Source organism: Lotus japonicus, chromosome 1, assembly GCF_012489685.1.
Source record: "Lotus japonicus ecotype B-129 chromosome 1, LjGifu_v1.2".
NCBI lineage: Eukaryota > Viridiplantae > Streptophyta > Magnoliopsida > Fabales > Fabaceae > Lotus > Lotus japonicus.
The window spans coordinates 25,320,942-25,341,058 of record NC_080041.1 but is presented as its reverse complement, the minus strand read 5'-3'; the positions used below and the strand labels follow the sequence as shown (position 1 = coordinate 25,341,058).

Below are 20,117 nucleotides of genomic sequence, written 5' to 3'. Positions count from 1 at the left end.
CAAAATATTTTTTTAACAAGTGAGAGATCTATGTTAATTTTTCAAAAAATAAATCAATTACTATAGATAGATGTATCGGAGTGTATCCTTAAAAGTAAAAAGAGTATTTTACCAGCCTTTCTTTTACGAGCTGCAATTGAGTGAAGTCTTTATTGCCAAGTGTGCTCTGTCTTCCGATGGCTTTTCTACGAGGGTGATAGATTGCAAGAATGAGGTTTGAGACCCCACTGTTACTTTGTGTGGGGGTGTCAAGCCTTTGGGTGGATCATGAGGTGTATTTGCTAGCTAGGTTTGCATATGGCTTTGGTGTCAGAGGGTGCTGCATGAAGTATATCAAAGGGTGTTGGATTTTTTCTGGTTTTTACTGCCATTTGTTTTGTTTCACCTTATGTTCTTGTTCTCTTGTTTTGTTTCATCATTTCCTTCTTGGGTTGGAGTACCCATTGTACTCCAAGTTTTAATACAAATTTGGCTTATAGAAAATACTAGTGGGTTCACATGCTTATACCAGCCTATTTCGTTTTTTTTTATAAGCACCAGCCTATTTCGTATTATTTATTTATTGCCGCTTTCAACCACTGGGTTCACATGGGTTGGTCCAAACACATATTTTAACACAATTTGCTACAAGTGGTCTGAACTTTTTTATGTTTCTTTGGTATACTAATTGACTAAACACATATTTAAGCTTCTATATAAATTGGTCGTCTGCATTCAGAGGATGAGATGTGATCGATCAAAGATCAAAGACAACTAAACATGACAAGTTCCCAAGTTCGAGTGAAAGCAGTTAATCTTGGTGGCTGGCTGGTTACTGAAGGATGGATGAAACCTTCTCTATTCGATGGAATTCCAAATAAAGAATTATTGGTCAGTAAATATCTATATATATAACAAATTAAATTGCATTTCAATTAATTTTATGCTTTCTTATTTTAAATTCATATATAGCCCTCTTCACAGACATAACATAATACATGGTCATTCTTTTTGTAGGATGGAACTGGCCTTCAATTCAAGTCTGTGACAACAAGGAAATATCTCTGTGCAGAGTCTGGTGGAGGAACAAACCTTGTTGCCAATCGCGACACCCCTTCGGGTTGGGAAACATTTTCTGTGAGTGATCGATTTTTATTCATCAATTGAAGCTAATTTAATTTGTGTGAAAAAGAGTGATGTTGGATGTTAATGTCCTTTTGTGTAGTTGTGGAGGATAAACGAATCTGCATTCAGATTCAAGGTGTTCAGCCAGCAGTTTGTGGGGTTAGATGGGATTAACGCTGTTGCTGTGACCAACACTCCCACTGATTCTGCAGTGTTTAATATCATTAAGGAAAGTGACAATTCAAACCGTGTTAGAATCAAAGCATTAAATGGATACTTCTTGCAGGTAAATTCTCTGCTTACAAACGAATGATTGGTTCAAGTAGTACATGTTTTATTTCATGTTTCATTTCGGGAAAATCTCAATTTCGACTTTGGTGAATAAAAAATACTTCTACGAATGTTATGAATGTTCGTCAAGTTATGAATGTTCTTAGCTCGAATACGTGTGATTAACCAACTCATACTGCACAATCCAATTAGTCATTGTTAACACTTAACAATGATTAATATGTAAATGTGATTTAATTATGTACCCACTTGGCTGTATAAAAAATGTTGATTGGGTGGTACTGATTTATAGGCAAAAACAGAGGTGCTGGTGACTGCTGATGTATCACATGTTAGCGGATGGCGAGAAGATGACCCAACTGTTTTTGAAATGAAAATTACTGGAGGGTTGCAAGGAGAATTCCAACTCACAAATGGTTATGGGCCAATAGAAGCACCGCAAATAATGAAGGTAACATTAAATAATAATACGATGCCAAAGAATTGACCAGCAAGTTGCAGGTCAAGTTGGTAGCATGAGTTTGAAGTCATATCAAATGTGCTTGCTCTTATCTAATCTAATAATTCTTCAAAAGAAGCTTACCTTTTATAGTCGAATCTTTGAAAAATAAAGTTTAAGAGTACTCGTTAACATTTCTTACGTATAATAATATTTGAGTTTAATGGATATGCACTGACAGTGTAAAATAGTTTTACACAGTCATTCAATCAAAGCATGCCACATAAGAGAGATAATTACATCTGACTTTAATTTTAATTAAAAGAATAACATATTTTCTGATTTGGCGGAATTCAATTGAATGTCTGTGTAAAACTATTTTACACTGTCAGTGCATATCCATTAAACTCATAATATTTTGAGTTCTTCTCATGTACATACATATACATTCGTTTTGCTTTGAGTCTTGTGTAAAAATATCTATTAAGAGAGTTAGTCGCATCTTAAATACTTTCTAATAGAGTATGATAACCTTTCATGAAATATATAAAAAATAGTTAATTGTTAAATTAATCTCTAATTTTGTAAGTGTATTTGATTTTAATTCTTGATAAAAAAAAGATTTTTCATTGCAGTAAAAAACGACAGATAATTATAAAAGTAATTGACACTAAATAGCGCACCAGACCCGATTCCAACTCTTACACGAACCTGTTGTATATCCTGGATGCCAAATAGTGTTTCGGTCCAAAGACTTGTATTGGCTAAACAAGGGACCTTAACTTCTAGATGTATTGTCTACACGTTGATATGTGAATGTTTGATGCTATGAGTTTATTTCAGGAACATTGGAGCACTTATATTGTGGAAGAGGATTTCATGTTCATAGCAAATAATGGATTAAATGCTGTTAGAATTCTCGTTGGTTGGTGGATAGCAAGTGATCCAACTCCACCATGGCCTTATGTTGGGGGTTCCTTGAACACACTTGACAATGCCTTCTCGTGGGCAGAGCGAGTTCATAAACTTTATTTTCTAGAATTTATGTGGCTTTAGCTAGATTCTGAAATTAAAGGGGCTTAGTTGGTATTGAAACTGAAACGATATTTATATATTATTAATCTGGTGGCAGGAAATATAGATTGAAAATCATTATAAATCTTCATGCTGCACCTGCTTCTCAAAATGGCTTTGAGCATAGCTCTTCAAGAGATGGTTCACAAGAATGGGGATCAGATGAAACCATCCAACAAACTGTTCAAATTATAGACTTCCTAACTGCCAGGTTTATATTACATATGGAACACTTTTATAATTAAATATCACTTTCATGTTTTAAATGTAAATGGAAACATTATTGTTTCAAATTGTAATTGAGATCACGCGTCACACCTTTTAAAATTGGGATGCATATTTCCTACCATGTATATGTAGGACATTTCATGCCCTTCAACGAGTACTTCACCTTCTCAGACTTCATCTAAGCCCTGAGCTACCCAAGGTACTTAACCCTCAGGTTTTGAGATTGACTAGGGAAATGTAAAGTATTTGTTGGAGGGGATATGAAATTTTCTACATGTACATCGCGGAGAAAACATAAAGATTGGGAGACCTAGATGTTGCAGAAGTCATGAAAAACTTTGATATCATGATGGCAGCGGTTACAAACGAAAATTTAAAACCATTGGTATTTGCATTATATAATCAATATTCTATATTGTTATTGTTGTATATAGGTATTAAAACAGACCAAGCCTTTACGCAGTTGAACTTTTAAATGAGCCTCGCTCACCTGGTGCCACTCTAGAGAGCCTAAACAAGTACTACAAGGCTGGATATGAAGCAGTGCGCAAACACTCCTCCACAGCTTATGTTGTGTTTTCAAATAGGCTAGGTACCTCAGACCCTAAAGAATTCTTCAATGTTGCCAATGACCTTACACGATCTGTGATAGATGTTCACTACTACAGCCTTTTTGAAGATTTTTTTAAAACCTTGAATGCCCAGCAGAACATTGATTTCATTTACAGCGGCCGTCAATCGGACTTGAATTCTGTTACAGCTTCAAATGGTCCTCTGGTATTTGTAGGTGAGGTTCCAAATGACCTTTCTTTATCCTTTTGAATACAAATATTTTAATTAGTTCATGAAATTTTACTCTGCACTTTATTTTAGAATTTATGTTATTCATTTAATTTAAATGTGTTCAGTACTGATTTAAATTCTTGTTTTCAACCACATTAATTTCAATTCAAGGTGAATGGGTTGCTGAGTGGAAACTCGATGGGGGAACCAAAGAAGAGTTACAAAGATTCGCCAAGGCCCAGTTAGATGTTTTTGGGCAAGCAACATTTGGATGGGCTTATTGGAGTTATAAAAATTCCATCAATCACTGGAGTATGGAGTGGATGATAAAAAAATGGTTATATCAAGCTTTAGAAAGTTGTTGACCATTGACCAAAAAAAAAAAGAAAGTTGTTGACCGAAAACAAAATAAAGCTTTAAAAAGTTTGTGATCATCAAATAAAGAGGAGCATTACAAAGTTTTATTCTTTTTATTGGATCTTTTGTGTAATCTTTTGATAAATCAGCCTAACAACAACGAAAGGTAAATGTAATCAGGCAGTCATTAGACCTTTTATTCAATTTTATCCTCACTTCAAACCTTGAGCATTACAAATGCAATCAAGATAGTTAATTAGTGAATTGGACATATGGGGTTGATTTGCAAATCATGAAACTTGAAAGGAGCTCACTCAGTAAAAGCTAAAAAAATTAGAGATCTGTGAAGAATATAAGCGGGGAAAATGTAGAGGAGAAAGTAAGAAATTTATCACGTGACTTCAAGAAACCAATGTATAATGATTTTTTAAACAAATAATTACTTGAGGAGAGGACTCTACTCCCTAGTTTAGGTTTTAAATACACTGCTAAAAGCAGGGCCATGTATAGAGATTTTAGAGGTCTAAGGTAAAAATGTTAAAGTGATTTTGTTTTGACAAAAATCTTAAAGAGATATGATATATCGTATAAATTATGAATTTTTATATTAATCTTTTAGTATTTTGAGATGAGAAATCATTTATAAGAGTTTTATACTGCAAAATAAATAAAAGAATATGAACAATAGAACCATAAACGCAATGAATGAAACAATGTGGGATTTTGCAACATTTTGATTAAAATATCTCATTTGATAATTCACTTCAACGTAGAAAATAAATTTTTTTTCTAGAGAATAAACAATGAGTGAAGTCTGTGAAGAACAAACTTATACAATACTACAGATACGTAAGTCATAAAAAAAAAAACTAGCCCTAATGAGTAACACAAATTAATTTTTGAATTTTGAGAATGTCAAATAACAGATATTTTATTTACTTATTTTTTGAAAAATATAAATTTGCTCATACAAATACTAGTACTACTACTAACTTCCAAAGTTTCACTTCTCATGTTGCGCTTCTAAGTTCTCTCGTTGCATTTCCTATGTTGTCATTAATATTACGTAATTTTTCATTGTTTTATTAACTCTCTTAAGTTTTAGTAGTATACATACTATTTTTTTAGGGCCTTAATATTTTTGGACGCCTTTGGAAATTTTCTAATTGGCCTTCCCATGTACTCAACCCTGACTAAAAGCTCATAGTTATTGTTCATGAGATATGAGAGTAAGGATAATTGAGAAATAAATTAAAGTAAAAAGAATGGCTGATAATGAAAATTTTGGGCTTTATGTTTCGAGTTTTTTAGTTTAAAAAAAGTTGTTGACAACCTTGAGTGGTAGCTGCGAAATTATAATGGATGAGTCAGGTACTAGGGATGAGCCTCAATGTTACCTAGTGGCAGTGACAATGACGGTCATGGTAGAGTAGGGTGGCGGTGGTGATAGAGGTAATGGTAGTGGAAATGGTGGGGGTGGTGACGCCATTGGAGGTGGTAGTGCTGGTGGTGGTTCCAACACCAGTGGCGTTGGTGGTGACAATGGAGGTGGTTGTGGTGGTTGAGGGAGGATTTTACCCGGTGGTCATGACAATGATGGTGGTGGCAGCGACGTGGTGGTAGTGGCTATTGTGGCGGTGGTGGAGGTGTAAGCGCTTGTGTTAGAGGGTGGTGGAGGTGGTGGTGGCGGCGCAGGTGACAATGGTGAAGAGTGGTGGAGGTGGTGGTGGTGTGCGAGGGTGGTAGTAGTAGTGCATGCTAATTGTTGCGACGGTGGAATTAGTGGATGATGCAAGTGGAGGTGGTAGCGATGGAGGTCGGTGGTGGTGTTGATGGTGGTGGCGTTGAAGGTGGTGGTGGCGGTGGTGGTGACTATGTTGGGTGGTGGCGGTGGATGGTGATGGTGATAAAGTTTCAAGTTATTGAACTAAAAACCATAATTACAAAATCATATTTTATGGTACTAGAAAACAGGCTAACACAGTGGACTGGGCGAGCCCCTAGAGGGGCGACGCCCAGGGTTCGGCCCGCCCAAGGGCGGGAGCCTGGCCTTAAGTTGAGCCTCAACTTCAGGGGCCCAATGGGCCCAATAGGTAGTACCCAAGTTCTATAAATAGGAGGTGAACATCAATTGTAAGGGACTTTTTTTGCTCATTTGATGAAATAACACATGAAATTCAGCATTCTCTCTCTCATTCTCATTCTCTCTTTAGCACATTCCTCCACTCTCTAGGTACTATCCCTTCCTTCAATGTTCGTTCCTAGAACATTTGGCGCCGTCTGTGGGGACCATAAACTTTCTATTCCCATTCACGTGGACTGATTGTGCAAAGAGGCGATTTCTGGTTACGATTCAGTGATTCTAAAGTTTTTCTTGGTTTGATTCTGTGATCGGTGCTTGTTTTACGATCAAATTTGTGTCATTCCTGGTCTAGATGGAGACTCGACGCAGGAAGCAACATCATTCGCCGGTGCGACGGCGAACCTCGCCGCCTCGGCGACCTCAGCGAGTTGTTTTAGATTCTCCGATGCGAACAGCGAGAGTACAGGCTACGCGTGCTTCTTTGCCGCCTTCTCCTCCTCCATCACCACCACCTCCTCCATCGCCTTCGCAGATCGGATCTCCGGAACGCTCACTAGAGAATTCACCTACTCTGGAGCGACAACCGGCTGTGACGCAGGAGGAATGGCGCCGTATGATGCGCAGCATTGGCGACATCCAGCAGCGGAATGAGCATTTACAAGCTCAGTTGGATTTCTACCGCCGCGAGCAACAAGATGATGGAGGCAGAGAAGCGGATTCCGTAGCTGAGTTCCGTCCGTTCTCGGAGGACGTTGAGAGTGTGGCGATTCCAGATAATATGAAAACGTTAGTTCTGGATTCTTACAGTGGAGATTCTGATCCGAAGGATCATCTTCTGTATTTCAACACGAAGATGGTGATAATTGTGGCATCAGATGCGGTGAAGTGCAGGATGTTTCCATCGACGTTCAAATCGACGGCGATGGCATGGTTCACAACTTTGCCGCGCGGATCGATTTCGAATTTCAGAGACTTCTCATCCAAGTTTCTAGTGCAATTCTCGGCGAATAAGAATCAGCCGGTGACGATCAATGACCTATACAACATTCGCCAACAAGAAGGAGAGTCACTGAAGGAGTACATGGCAAGGTACAGCGCTGCATCGGTCAAGGTAGAGGACGAGGAGCCTCGAGCCTGTGCTCTAGCATTCAAGAATGGTTTGTTACCGGGAGGGTTGAACAGCAAGTTGACATGCAAGCCGGCACGTTCGACGGAAGAGATGCGTGCTCGCGCTAGCACTTATATTCTTGACGAGGAGGACGATGCTTTCAAAAGAAAGCGCGCGAAACTGGAAAAAGGCGACACGTCACCCAAGCGCGCGAAAAAAGATAAGAATGGCGAAGATAAGGGGGATGGCAAGCAGCAAAGACAAGATAAGGGGAAGGCGGTATTGAAACCAACCAAGGAACAGTTGTATCCACGGCGCGATGATTATGAACAACGCCGAGCTTGGCAATCTAAGTCTCATCGCCAGCGGGAGGAGGCTGACATGGTGATGAACACAGATTTAACGGATATGCTCCGCGAGGCGAGGGACGCAAATCTAGTGGATGAGCCAGAGGCCCCAAAGTATCAACCCCGGGACGCCAATCCTAAGAAGTGGTGTGAGTACCATCGGTCCGTCGGGCACGACACGGACGACTGTTGGACTTTGCACCGGGAGATTGATAAGTTGATTCGGGCAGGATATCGAGGAAATCGCCAAGGCCAGTGGCGCAACAATGGCGATCACAACAAAACGGATAAGCGAGAGGAGGAGCGAACGGACAATAAGGGCAAGAAGAAGCAAGAATCAGCGGCTATCATCGCAAAAGGGGCTGATGACACGTTCGCTCAACACTCAGGACCGCCCGTAGGGACCTTAAACACCATCGCTGGAGGATTTGGCGGTGGTTGCAACACCCATGCGGCGCGGAAACGTCATGTTCGTGCAGTTAATTCAGTTCATGAAGTTGCTTTCGGATTCGTGCACCCTGACATAACAATCTCGATGGCAGACTTTGAGGGGATAAAACCTCACAAGGATGACCTAGTAGTAGTGCAATTAAGGTTGAATAGTTTCAACGTCAGAAGGGTACTACTGGATCAGGGTAGTTCAGCTGATATTATCTATGGTGACGCATTTGACAAGTTGGGACTGACTGACAATGATCTGACTCCATACGCGGGAACCTTGGTGGGTTTTGCAGGAGAGCAAGTAATGGTGCGAGGATTCATTGATCTGGACACAATATTTGGGGAAGATGAGTGTGCAAAAGTTTTGAAGGTAAGGTATCTGGTCCTCCAGGTGGTGGCATCTTATAATGTCATCATTGGGCGAAATACATTGAATCGCCTCTGTGCTGTAATTTCAACAGCCCACTTGGCGGTCAAGTATTTACTAAGCAACGGCGAGGTTGGGAAACTAAAGGTTGACCAGAAATTGGCGAGGGAATGTTATAATAATTGCCTCAACCTGTATGGCAAGAAGAGTGCGTTGGTTGGGCACAGATGTTATAAAATTGAAACTTCGGATGAAAATCTTGACCCACGTGGCGAGGGGCGAGTGAACAGGCCCACGCCAATTGAGGAAACAAAGGCGCTAAAGTTTGGCGATCGCACTTTAAAGATTGGGACCAGATTGACGGACGAGCAGGAGACGCGCCTGGCAAAGTTGCTAGGTGAGAACTTAGATTTGTTTGCTTGGAGCTGCAAGGACATGCCCGGAGTTGATCCAAACTTCATCTGTCATCGATTAGCATTGAATCCAAGTGTCAAGCCAGTTTCACAACTCAGGCGGCGCTTGGGCGGAGACAAGGGAAAAGCGGTTCAACAGGAAGTTGACAAGTTGCTGGCGGCAGAATTCATCAGGGAGGTGAAATATCCGACGTGGTTGGCAAACGTCGTGATGGTAAAGAAGGCGAATGGAAAATGGCGAATGTGCGTGGATTACACAGACTTAAACAAGGCATGCCCAAAGGATTCGTATCCCCTTCCCAGCATTGACGGTCTCGTTGATGGTGCCTCGGGCAACGAACTGCTTAGCTTGATGGATGCTTATTCTGGTTATCATCAAATCCGCATGCACCCGGCAGACGAGGACAAAACGGCTTTCATGACCGCCAGAGTCAACTATTGCTATCGCACCATGCCGTTTGGATTAAAGAATGCTGGGGCGACCTACCAAAGATTGATGGATAGGGTTTTCGCTGGACAGGTGGGAAGAAACATGGAAGTCTATGTTGATGATATGATCGTTAAATCAGTACGTGGTTTGGACCATCATCAAGATCTGGAAGAAGCATTCGGCGAGATAAGGAAGCACAATATGCGCCTCAACCCGGAGAAATGCTCTTTTGGTTTAGGGTTTAGGGTTTAGGGCGGCAAGTTTTTAGGATTCATGATCACATCCAGAGGAATAGAGATAAACCCAGACAAATGCAAGGCGATTCAGCAGATGAAAAGCCCCTCTAATGTGAAAGAAGTCCAGCGTTTAACAGGGCGAATAACAGCTTTATCTCGATTTCTTCCTAAGTCTGGTGATAGATCTTTCCCTTTTTTCAAGTTTCTTCGAAAAAATGTTGCATTTGAGTGGACGGCGGAGTGTGAAGAAGCTTTTGTTCGCCTCAAGGAACTCCTGTCATCACCGCCAATCTTGTCAAAACCAATACAGGGACACCCACTGCACTTGTATTTTGCTGTGAGTGATAGTGCTCTGAGTTCTGTGATACTGCAGGAAATAGATGGCGAGCATCGAATTGTCTATTTTGTTAGCCACATACTCCGGGGCGCAGAGGTCAGATACCAGAAAATTGAGAAGGCGGCACTGGCGGTCCTTGTCACCGCCCGGCGGTTGAGACCTTATTTTCAGAGTTTTTCAGTGAAGGTGCAGACGGATTTGCCTCTGAGACAAGTGTTACAAAAACCGGATTTGTCAGGTAGATTGGTCGCCTGGTCGGTTGAATTATCTGAATATGGGTTGCAATATGATAAGCGGGGCACAGTTGGCGCACAGTCACTGGCTGATTTTGTGGTGGAGTTGACCCCAGACCGGTTTGAAAGAGTGGACACTCAGTGGACTCTCTTTGTAGATGGATCCTCCAATAGCAGTGGCAGTGGCGCGGGAGTAACGTTGGAAGGACCAGGAGATCTAGTACTGGAGCAATCGCTGAAATTCGAGTTCAAGGCAACAAACAACCAGGCAGAATATGAAGCTCTCATCGCCGGATTGAAGTTGGCGCGTGAAGTAAAGATCGGAAGGTTGTTGATAAGAACGGACTCGCAGTTGGTAGAGAATCAAGTGAAGGGAACTTTCCAGGTCAAGGATCCCAATCTGATCAAATACCTTGAGCGAGTGCGATATTTGATGACACTTTTTCAAGAGGTTGTGGTAGAGTATGTTCCTCGGGCAGAAAACGAGCGGGCGGACGCGTTGGCCAAATTGGCGAGCACACGGAAGCCCGGCAACAACAAAAGTGTGATTCAGGAAACGCTAGCGTGCCCCAGCATTGAAGGCGAGCTCATGGCATGTGTGAACAGATGGGCGACGTGGATGGGACCTATATTATCTATCTTGGCGGGGGACCCGGCGGAAGTGGAGCAATGCACGAAGGAGCAACGGCGAGAGGCGAGCCACTATACTCTCATTGACAGACACTTGTATCGCCGTGGTTTTTCGACGCCATTGTTAAAATGCGTGCCGCCAGAGAAATATGAGGCGATAATGTCTGAGGTGCATGAAGGAGTGTGCGCAAGCCACATCGGGGGGAGGTCTTTGGCTTGCAAGGTGTTAAGGGCGAGCTTCTACTGGCCCACCCTCAGGAAGGATTGTATGGACTTTGTGAAGCGGTGTAAAAAATGTCAAGTGTTTGCGGATTTGTCCAAGGCACCGCCAAAAGAGCTGGTAACGATGAGCGCCCCATGGCCTTTCGCCATGTGGGGTGTGGACTTAGTAGGACTTTTTCCGACTGCTAGGTCGCAAATGAAGTTTATATTAGTAGCGGTGGACTACTTCACTAAATGGATTGAAGCTGAGCCCCTGGCCAAAATAACCTCTGCAAAAATAGTCAACTTTTACTGGAAGCGTATTGTTTGCAGGTTCGGGATCCCAAGGGCGATCGTGTCCGACAACGGGACCCAGTTTTCAAGCAACCAAACAAGGGAATTTTGCAAAGAAATGGGCATACAGATGAGGTTCGCCTCTATGGAGCATCCGCAAACGAACGGGCAAGTAGAATCTGCAAACAGGGTAATTCTGCGTGGATTAAGGCGACGGCTTGAAGAAGCTAAGGGAGTCTGGCTGGATGAACTCCCAGTGGTACTATGGTCGTACAACACCACTGTGCAATCTACTACAAGAGAAACCCCCTTTAGAATGACCTATGGGGTAGATGCCATGTTGCCGGTGGAGATTGACAATTTCACATGGCGGACTCAGCCAGATTTCGAAGGGGAGAATCAAGCCAATATGGCGATGGAGTTGGATCTTTTGTCTGAAACGCGTGACGAGGCGCACATTCGAGAAACTGCGATGAAGCAGCGCGTGGCCGCCAAGTACAATAGCAGGGTTCGCGTCCGAGATATGCAAGTTGGCGATCTGGTCCTCAAGTGGCGATCAGGAGCCCCGGGAAACAAGCTAACTCCGAATTGGGAAGGTCCCTATCGCATTGTCAAAGTTTTGGGTACAGGGGCCTACCACTTGGAAGAGCTTGATGGGAGGCGACTACCCAGGTCATTCAATGGTTTGAGCCTACGCTATTATTACAGTTGATCGTGGACGAGAAAGCTGGAAAGGTGGAAAACTCCAAGGAAGAGCTTCTGATGACCAAGATGAATTCTCCAAAGTTAGATGTCTTTAATTTCTCTAAAAAATATCTCCAAACTCTCCAATGTATCGCCATAATAAAAGCGTGCTCTTTTTCTCCGAAGGGAGTTTTTTAACGAGGCGCTCCATCAAATAAAACGAAAATTCATGAAATTCATGTCCAAAGATTCCAGGGATTCCCTAACGATCAGAATTGCCGATCGACGTAAAGAAATACGGCGATCACTAGGTGGGACAGGCTTGATCCCCAAAGGGGCTTGCTGGAACCCTGAAGGTGGCGGCGATTCCACAAATGGCCTTGGACGCCTGGGAATCTCCCCCCGGAAAATCTGATGTGATCGCCGGTCCCGTAAACGATGTGCTGGGTAAGCCTCACCAGAATATGACGAGCGCTGTTAACTAGACAAAAGTCTTGGGACCCCCAAATGGCCATTGGGACCCAAGCATTGTAAGCCCCGGGCGAAGCCCTCAAGAATGGAGGCCATTTATCCCTTTGTGGAAAATGTTTAAAGTCTTGACGGAGAAATGCCAAGCAACAAGCCCTAGTTAAAATTAACGCACGAAATCGTTAGGCGTAATTCAATCACATGACGCGTGAAAAGTAGCGCAAGTTATAAGGTCGACGAATGAATAAGGTGGAAAACGAGTGCTTAGTCACTCATAATGTTGAGTATTTTATTACTCCGGTGCGTCGGGACGATTAACTATGAAATTCATTCTTAAATTTTTTAACAATAAGAATGCGGCGATTCGCGAAGTAACAAACAAAAGGGTTTACGGCGAGAACAATCATTCAACAATCGCTTAAACCTAACAATCATTCAATATAAAGGCGATGTGAGAGCAATGGCGGTAAAGGTTAGGTAAAAATTAAAATTACACTATTCATCATTTCTTTCTTCTTCTCCTATTTCTTCTTCTTCTTCTTCAGTTGCGGTCCAGAGGTTTTGGTCAATCAAAGGAGGATCATCAGGACCAACCAATCCTTCAGCAGTGATTTCTTTCATTACTCCCATGGCGCTGAAATCAAGATTCGGGAACAAGTGTTGAGCCTGGTCCTTGGCGAGGTAGAAGCCCCGTTCGTGGCTGTCATAGGCAATGTCGGCGGCTTGTTCCCTCGCCTCAGTGGCTTTGGATTTCTCCACCGAAAGCTCGCCCTCTAGCTCTTTGATCCTCGCAAGAAGGGAAGTAATCTCAGCGTCTTTCGTGACGAGGGTTGCCCCATGAGCCTCGTTCACCTTCTTGATCTCTTCAAAAGTAGCCCGCATCGCCTCCAGATCTGCCTTCACCAAAGCCAAAGACTCAGCAGACTTTTTCTCCTGCTCCGCCCGCGCCTTCTTTGCTAGTTCCAGTTCAGCGCCCAATGTTTCAAGCTCTAACTCCTTGGCTTGGCGGCCAAGTCCTTCTCTACTTGATCTTTTTCTTTTTTACAAGCTTGGAGGCTTGCATCAAGGCCGTCCGCCTCCTCCTTCATCAGCTTCAGATGGTCTTCCAGCTCGCCGATCCTGTTTCCCGCCGCGCCAATCAACTTGTCGGCATGAACTTTCTCCTTTCCCGCCTGCGCCACCAGTTTGTCGAAGCGCTTTTCCCAAGCAGCAGCGGCTTCTTGGTGCTGAGCACTCTCAGCCTTCAACCGTTCAGCTTCAGCAGCTGCGGAGTTGAAGTTGTCAAACGCGTGGGCGAAGATGCACCCAGCGCGTAGAAGACAGGCAAGGGTCTCCTCCTTGGTCTCGTTAATGCCTCGGCTCAACACTTCTTTTTCTATGACGTCGCGGTTGAGGCCAGTGAGCAAGAACTCTGAGGGCTCAATAGCATTGGGTAGCATGTTGAAGTGGCTAGAAGAACCACCTCTGTTACCAGGGGCTTGCTCAATCTGGGCTGCCTCGGAAGTGGTGGCGGCATTGGGAGAGGGTCTTTCTTCTTGGCGAGGCGGGGGAGACAAAGAACGCTCATCGTTCGTGGGAGGCGGGCTAGGAGGTGTGACTTGGCGCGGGGGAGACTTTGGGTTTTCCTTTTCTGTTTCTCTTTCTTTCTCCCCGGCGGCAGCATTGGAGCATGTGGCGGCAGCTGCGGCGCTTATGCCAGCATTTGATGACTGGTCAGCGGTTGTTGTTGTGGCGCCTATAGTGGCAGACTTGGCGGCGGCACCGGTGGCTGTACCAGCGGCAGCAGAATCGAGGGCTGTGACAGTGACAGGCTCAGTGGCCGCGGCGGCGGAAGCTTCGGCGGCAGGGAGTTGGCTCGTCCCGTCAGTTGGAGACTTGGAGCTTGCAATGGCAGCGGTGGTGGCAGTTTTCTTGCCTTTGGCCACAGCGGCGGCGGTGGGTTGAGCGCCGGGATTGGAGGAGCTGGCGGAGGAGCCTTTGACTAATCTCCTCCTCTTGGGGGCCTGAGCTCCCTCGGCTTGGTTCTCAGCACCGCCCCGTTTTTTCCCGTCGCCTTCAGTGTTGAACTTCGGGGAAAAGCGGGCCATTTTCCTCTCACAGGCTTTCAAGAGCTCAGCGTTGGTGAAATTCATATCTTCTGCAACAATAAAAAAAAAGAGGGTCAGTAGCGACATGAGGGGTGAGAAGAGAAATGGCGATGGTAAAAATAAATTATGTGACCTAAGTATTTGGGTGTCCTTGAGAGGCGAGCACCCTCAAGGACTGTTGAGCAGTCAAGTATATGAAGCGGAGCAAGGAGATTCAAAAAGGCTTTGTCATTGAGAGACAAAGATTCTTCTGAAGGGTCGGTAATCCCATTGGGCTTCTCCGTCCAGTAAAGGGGAAAAAGGGCAGTCCCGTCCCTAAGGGTGAAAGCTTCAGGATAGGCGGGGTGAACTGCCACGCGGAAATATCGCCGGGCGAAGGAGGACTTCGCGTTACTCTTATGAGGGTTCAGGCACTTACGGACGGCTCGGGCCTTTAGGGAGATCCATCCTTTATTTTTGATGGACTTGGGGTCAACATCGTAGAGGTAGAAGAAGTAGGTGGGAGATGGGGCGGTGCCAACAGCGGCGCACAAGATCTCAAAGCACCGGATGAAGGCCCAGGCGTTGGCATGGAGTTGACAGGGAGCCGCATTGATATCGCGGAGGACGGTTTGAACGAAGGGCGAGAAAGGAAGCCTGACTCCAAGCTCGCCAAACATATACTCATAAACGAAGAAAAAATGGGATCTTTTCACATCGCCTTTGGCCCTATGAAGCCAGGGGCGGTCCTCAGCACTGCAGGGCCAAATCCTGAGTTTGTCGTTTATTTCATCATCGTCAAATAAACCACCAAGGCTGCTCACGAATTCCACGATAGGCTCCCTATCCTGGAAAACGGAGGGTTGGTCTATCGCTTCGTGGGAGGGTGCTATCTGGACTGGAAGGGGCAGGGTTGCAAAGGTTTTCGTTCGGTACTGGGGAATTTTCGGAACCTCTAGACGGAGGCCGCCGGCTGCGGTAGAGTCGGGGTCATTCTCAGAAGAAGAGGTGTGATTAGGGGAGTTAGGGTTTGAAGCCATTTTTGACAACTAAGTAAGGGATAAGGAAAGATAAGTAGAGATAAGATGCAGAGATAAGGGAACAAGGACTCACCGGGTAAGGACGTGAAGAGTGGGTAGCGGGAAGGGTGAAAGGCGGCGGCACCGGAGCGGAAGTTGGAAGAGGGAGCTTGGTAAGCGATAAGAGAGGTAAAGAGAGGTTTCGGAAAGGGATGATTGTAGGGGAAAAGGGTTTTTATAGGCAAGGGGGGAAGTTGGAGAGGTGACGCGTGGTGGACGCGTGTGGAAAGCTGGAGGTCATGATGGTTTTTGGGAAGTGGGTCGCGTGTGATGGGGAGTTACTGCGCATGATTGGACAGTTATGAGGAGTGAGGTGACGGTTGCGGAGAAAAGGGAAAACTGACGTAACTGACGTATCACATGGAGCAGTTAGAGATTTGAAAGGTTTTTGAAACAAGGGAAAGCGCGAAAGGCCTCGCCTCCATGAAGACTAAATGCCATCGCCTAACAAATGGTGTCGCCAGTAAAGTTTAGCCGCCCGCCAGGGGCATCGCCAGCCAACACTTGGATGATCAGTACATGATTAACACCTGTCACCTGGCTCGCCGAACAAAAGACGCTCGCCTACTCCAACCAATCGTCAGTACAAAGCTATCGTTCCCGCCGCCAGTGGACTTGTGGACTTTCCGGTTTGGGTCGCTCGCCAAGACCAGTGGACTGGGCGATTAAAGATGCTTGTTTCCTTTCGCTTACGCCATGTCGGCGGTGTAGTTTTCTTCTTTTTTCCTTAAGCCATGTTGGCAGCTTAGATTCCAGCACACCATAGGATGCATGTAAAATCGTTTAAAAGACACACTTAGCTCTCATACTTCGAACTCGGTGTCTTGTGGACTAGTGGACTGTGCGAGCCCCTAGAGGGGCGACGCCCAGGGTTCGGCCCGCCCAAGGGCGGGATCCTGGACTTAAGTTGGGCCTCAACTTCAGGGGCCCAATGGGCCCAATAGGTAGTACCCAAGTTCTATAAATAGGAGGTGAACATCAATTGTAAGGGACTTTTTTTGCTCATTTGATGAAATAACACATGAAATTCAGCATTCTCTCTCTCATTCTCATTCTCTCTTTAGCACATTCCTCCACTCTCTATGTACTATCCCTTCCTTCAATGTTCGTTCCTAGAACACACAGTTTTAAAGTTCAATAAAAACTCACTTCAGCTCAATTTTTGCCGAAGGTGTTTCATTTTCAAATTTGCATTTGAAAACTAACAACCACCCCAAACGACCCTAAGTAAATTAAGATAAAGACTTGATATAAATGTTGGAAATAAATAAAGGCACTAGAAAAATAATTCAAATACAAGAAATTTGTAATTTGGATCAATGATTATATTCTGTTTACAAATACGGTTACAAATAACATTATAGTGTGAGTGGTGGTGCCGACGCCGGTGGCGGTGGAGGTGTCAATTTAGGTGGTTGTGATGGCGATGAAGGTGTGGTGGTTGAGAGAGGATTTTACTTGGTGGTCTTGACGATGATGATGGTGGCAGCGACATGGTGGTTTGTGTAGTGGTGTGTAGTGGCCATTATGGTGGTGGTGGAGGTGTAAATGGTTATGTACGTTGGAGGGTGGTGGCGGCTGTGGCAGCGGTAGTAGTAGTGCGAGTGATGGCAGAGGTGGTGATGACACTGGTGAAGGGTGGTGGAGGCGGTGGTAGTGTGAGAGTGTGGTAGTGTAGGCAGTGCTTGCTGGTTGTGGCGGCGATGGTATTGGTGGAGGATGCAAGTGGAGGTGGTGGCGGTGGAGGTTGGTGGTGGTGGTAGTGGTTGTGGCAATGGCAATGGTGGTGGGGCCAGTGGAGATTCTTGGTGAGGATGGTGGGTGGTGGCGGTGGATGGTGTTGGTGATGAAGTTACAAAACCATATTTTGTGATTTTAGGAAAAAAGCTAAAACGGTTTTGAAATTAAGTAAAAACTCATATCAGCTCTATTTTTATTGAAAGTGTTTTGTTTTTAAATTTGCGTTTGGAAACTGACAAGCACCCGAACGACCCGTAAGTAAATTAATATAAAGACATGAAATAAATGCTGGTGTTCTATCCAAGAACATAGAGATGAGGTACGGTACCCATAGTGAGAGGATCGTGATGTGAGAATCTAGAGAGAATGAAAGCGTAACCGCTTAGAGAGAGAAAATAACTGAATTTCAAGTCTTTTATTTCTCAAATGAAGCAAGAGTCCCTTACAATTGGTGACCGCTCCCTATTTATAGATTCGGGAGTTGGACTTGGAGCCCCTAACTTCTCCTAATGGGCCAGTTGGGCCTCCTGGGAGAAAGCCCAACTACCTGGCTCACATGTCGCCACAGGCTGGCGCGCTTGGGCGAGGGACCCCAGGGTCTCGCCCAGTCCACAAGACACCGAGCTCGAAGCATGAGAGCTGAGTGTGTCTTTTAAGGAAAAACACAAGGCGACAATCATGAGTAAGTTACCTAAAGCCGGAGTCTAATGACTTAAAACAATTGCCAACATGGCTTGATAACTAGAGCCTTAGACTAATTCTTTGATTTTCCCAGCGAATTCCTTCGATCCCATGAGTCCACAAGTTGGCTCGTGGCGACAGCACTTGGATCCCTCGTCTCGTTCCAGTAATGACCGCCTTGGACCACGATGAAGTGACGCGTGTAAGCCACATGTAATGCATTAGGATAACACAAAGTCCAACGAATCCACAAAATCTTAACCGCTATCTCCGATGTGTCCCTTCAAATCACAATAAAGTCTATCAATTTGAATTTAAAGCAATGAACTTTAGCGGTTGCAACTTTTCACTTATTGTGTCGTTCCCATTTCCCCAAAAACTGCGTCACGTTCTCCCAGTGTAATCATTCCACCTTACCACGATGAGACACGATTCCCCAACCGCTACTCATTTTAACTCTTAAATCCCCATTGTTCCATCATTCACCACTTCTATAATCCTCACATCTTGCCAAAAACTTTTACCCTAGCACCTTATCGCGTCTTCACTCCACTCTTCTCCTTCAGCAAGAATGACTTCCCCACGCCGTACTAAAAAATCTTCTCGATCCCGAAGCATGGCTCATGTGCCTCCGCCTCCATTTGACCTTCCTCCCTCCGGAGGACTTCCCCTGGGCGAGGGGGAAATCATCGCTTTCTGGCGCTGGGTGTTTGCCACCCGTCCAGAGTCCGCGGATAAAACCCTCGTTCAAAAGGCCATTTGCCAAACCTCTGAATTGTTCTCTGATGAGTCTGTTACTGAGATGGCCCGCCAGAATGGTGGGTTTTGCTATGAGAAATCTCTCGAAGAGGTTCTTGTCACCGGGAGATGCCTATCGATTCGCCGGCCCTGGCAGCACCGTGCGGTCGACCATGGCGTGGAGAGATCCCACTTCTTTTATGTCTACGAATATCTATTCCTCGACCTAGGAATCAAACTGCCCTTCTCCCCTTTCCTTCGCCAAGTTATGAGGGAAATCAACGTGGCCCCCTATCAACTACATCAGAACGCCTGGGCCTTCGTTCGTTGTTTTGAGATTCTCTGCGATGTCGTTGGCCTTGAATTAAAAACCGCCCACTTCTTTTACTTCTAAGCCGTGGAGCCGAAGTCTTTAAAAACCAAAACCCTAGGGTGGGTTTCCCTGAAATCACGCATAGGCCGCCAGCGTCTCCACCCCTGCAAGAGCAATGACATGATGGGACCTGGGCGCCGGTACTTCCGTATAACCGTGCATCCTACTTATCCTGAAGCTTTCACCCTTCGGGACGGGACTGCCCTGTTTCCCTTCTACTGGACCAAGAGCCCTCGCGATGTTCCGCCGCCGTCAGATGCATCGCTGAGTGATGGAGATAAAATCGTCATTGGCTTTCTCGCTGGGCTTTCGGTCCTTGAGTGTTCCCAATTGCTCGAGGCCGCTCGCAAGAACACCCTTGGTTCATTCCTGGGAGAAATGAATTTTACTAAAACCGAACTGGAGCGTGCCCTGGCCGCCAAAAATTTCGAATTTCATCCCGTCTTCAACACCAACAGAAGTAAGAGGAAACGCACTGCTGCAGATGCCGGCACCGAGACCACCGCCCCCTCCCCAAGGAAACGGGTACGCGGGTCCGCATCGGTTGAGCCTAAGCCACCCTCTCCTGAGGCCGGCGGGGCAACGCCACACACTGCAGCTCCTGGGTCTAACGAACTCACGCCTGATGCTGTCATTCCTCCTGAGACTGACGAGCCGGAGCCGAGTTCTACCATCAACACCGCTCTTCCCCCCTTAGCGGAAGACTCCCACAAATCCAAAGAAACTGATCTTGGCACAGACGGAGGAACCATAGCCGCTATCCCTCTGCTAAAGAATAAAAAGAAGAAAGCCAAGGGGGTCAAAACCGACAAGTCATCTGTTCCTCCCTAGGGCGTGGCGGGCGAGGACGAACCGGACCCCAAGGGCGGCGAGGTAGAAACCTCACCCCTTC

General features: G+C 45.2%; 1 pseudogene across 1 annotated transcript; it reads left to right on the top strand.

Annotated features, from left to right (window-relative positions):
- Positions 1-710: 710 nt before the first annotated feature.
- LOC130734254 (probable glucan 1,3-beta-glucosidase A) lies at positions 711-4,392 on the top strand (annotated as a pseudogene). Its single transcript, XR_009017842.1, has 8 exons — positions 711-870; positions 997-1,116; positions 1,205-1,390; positions 1,688-1,846; positions 2,678-2,847; positions 2,967-3,119; positions 3,571-3,923; positions 4,091-4,392. The product of XR_009017842.1 is annotated as a probable glucan 1,3-beta-glucosidase A (transcript).
- The last annotated feature ends 15,725 nt before the right edge of the window (positions 4,393-20,117 follow it).